This window comes from Poecilia mexicana, unplaced genomic scaffold, assembly GCF_051168715.1.
Source record: "Poecilia mexicana isolate PSO_F unplaced genomic scaffold, ASM5116871v1 scaffold_13, whole genome shotgun sequence".
Classification (NCBI taxonomy): domain Eukaryota; kingdom Metazoa; phylum Chordata; class Actinopteri; order Cyprinodontiformes; family Poeciliidae; genus Poecilia; species Poecilia mexicana.
The window spans coordinates 15,524,909-15,527,565 of NW_028263382.1; positions in this window are offsets into that span (position 1 = coordinate 15,524,909).

Genomic DNA, 2,657 nt, shown 5'->3' on the forward strand with positions numbered 1-2,657 from the left:
GGAGAGAAGGATCTACCCCAATCCCCCCCGCCCCCCCGCCCCTCCATTCAAATCAAACTGTGTATTTGAAAAAAAATAACAGTTTTGGCTTAGCATCTCTGGCGAGCCCTTACCTGACCTGCATATAACCTTTCCTCCCATGAAACCGTGACTGTGAAGCCAGTGCAAGACTGTAAGACTTCTGGTGATTGGTGTGTTGTCTATGATCTCAGAATGTAGGACTGGTGTGTGGAAATATGCAGCTCTCATGCCGAGGCCCGAAAACACATTTTCTATGATTCCTTTTATTTATTTGTGTTCATTTGCATGTTATTATTATTTTATTTTTTTTTTTTAAAAAAAAGGACTTTTAATTGAAATGGAAAGGAAAGCACACTTAATTCGCAATAATGTGTTTGTGATACAAACTCTTTAGCCGCCCATTGTAACTTTGTTCTGTTTGTGCCTGTGTCTTAGTGGATTTCTTTGAGCAGTGCAGCCAGTGACTGTGGCCAGTCAAATATCAGTTAGATCTATGAAGAGGTCAAAGACCGAGTGATCTGAATGTAGAAACGGAAGATTTAACACCGTAGGCAGACTGACTGAGATGCAAGTCCCGCTGTAAGTCTGAAGTACAGAGTAAAGTTCAAAAATTCACATTTCATTGTGCAACATTTCACAGTGTTACACATGTGGACATCGTCTGGCGCACAATACACTGTATACGAAAACAAATATGTTTCCCTTTAAAGCTTTATAGCTGTAAAACAGCCTAGTAGCTTATTCAAGACAAGCTATGTTCTGAAACTGCATACCCTGGGTAGAAATCTATCCCAGACATGAACCTTGGTAGGACACTTTTGACATTAACCCTGAGCTTTTGGTTTGGAGTGCAGTAAAGGGAAGATGCCAAACATTTTGAAATTAGTTGACTATTCACACCGTTCCACTCATCACAGATTAAATTGCTAAATACGCAATTTTTTTCTGTAAACTTTAATGAGTTCCCTCATGTTTTGCGACATATTTGGGACACTAAATCCTCCAGTCAAGGTATATTTCATATCATAACTGCGTATTGTCAGCACGTAGCTGTGTTTACAGCCCTCTTTTGGGTGACGTTGCACTAGCTTTTTTGTTTTTATACATCAGCTGTTATATGTTTCTTCTGAATTTAGGCTGAATTTTAATTTGTTTTAAAGTGTGTAGATCCTTTTTATCTCATCTTTAACAAATGCAATGATTACAGAAAATCTGAATTTGACAAAGATTGCACAGTTATATCTTTCCACACAGTTTGAAGTTTACTTAATTAGGACAAACTGATTTTTGATCCTTGTTGTTTTATTTATGTATTTATTTATTTTTGTTGACATCAGGTTTAGCAGGCTGATTTTCTTTTTAAATGAGTCCTTTGTGCTTTCTCTGACTTTCTGACTGAGTGACAACTCCCACATTGAAGAGTGTTTTTGTAAGGGTGACATAGGGTTTGGACAAGATGCGTTCACTGAATGCGGAAAAAATGGCTTTTTGAGACTCCAAGAATCTGAGCACTGGTCAGGGCCTGTAAAGCTGGAAATGAACAGATTCTGGTCACCAGACAGTTAATGGACTGAATTTTTATCATCTTTTTTTTATTATGTTTTCTATATTTTTGTTTTCTAGCCAAACTCGCCAAGCATAGCGCTTTACATTAGCGCCACACTCACTAACACACACTTTCATGCACCAACACACATATCGCTTGGCAACTTGGGGTTAAGTGCCTTCCAGGAGGAAGCTGGAATCAAAAACTTTCAGATTGCAACTATCTACTCTTCCTACTGAGCCACAGTCGCCCACACAGTCATCATCTTTTCAGTCTTTTCGTCTCAAGTAAAAGGGAGGAGATGTCATTGGTTATAGGACATCAGGGTTGTCACAGTCAACTTAAAATCATCTACAACTTCTGACTTCCAGAAACTTTCACTGTTTTTTCTTTTTTTTTTTTTTTGATAATATGTTAGACTTAAACTGCTACAAAACTATGAATTTAATGCTTCGTTATTCTGATTTCACTGTTTTTGTTCCTTTGAAGATCTGCCTCCCCCGGTGCAAGGAGTAGTCCTGACAACTTGTCTGTCATAGTCATAGCACTTATTCAGTTCAGTTCAATCCAGTAATAGACTATTGAGCCTGAATGGTAAATAAACAACACTACAGTGGCTGCAGTGCACTTCTTCAAAAGATTATTAATTTTTTTTCTGTATAAAGCAGCAACACTGACAGTAGCCTGTAGAGGATGAACGAGACTCGCAGCATCCGTGAGTCTAATTTACCTAAACAACTGAAACGTACATGACAAACAGCCGTCAAGGTAGTTAGGTTCTGAAGTATGAAGGTTTAGGGTAATGTAATGGAAACAAACTTGTCGGTTGTAGGTTATTTACCTATTAAAGAAGTTAACACTTCTGTTTTTTCCCATCGTGGATAGCTTAGCCATATTTTCAAGATGTATTATTTAACTTAAACAAATCGGGAGCAGAACAAAAAACTGTTTTACATGATACATGGTTACTACCTACATTTTTTAATTGTTCAGTTGTCATTAAGGTGACCTTTGCTCATTTTTGTGCCATGGTTTTTTTTAACTGTTTTAGCTGCACTGCTCTTGTCCTGCACCCTCTTAGAAGACTCCA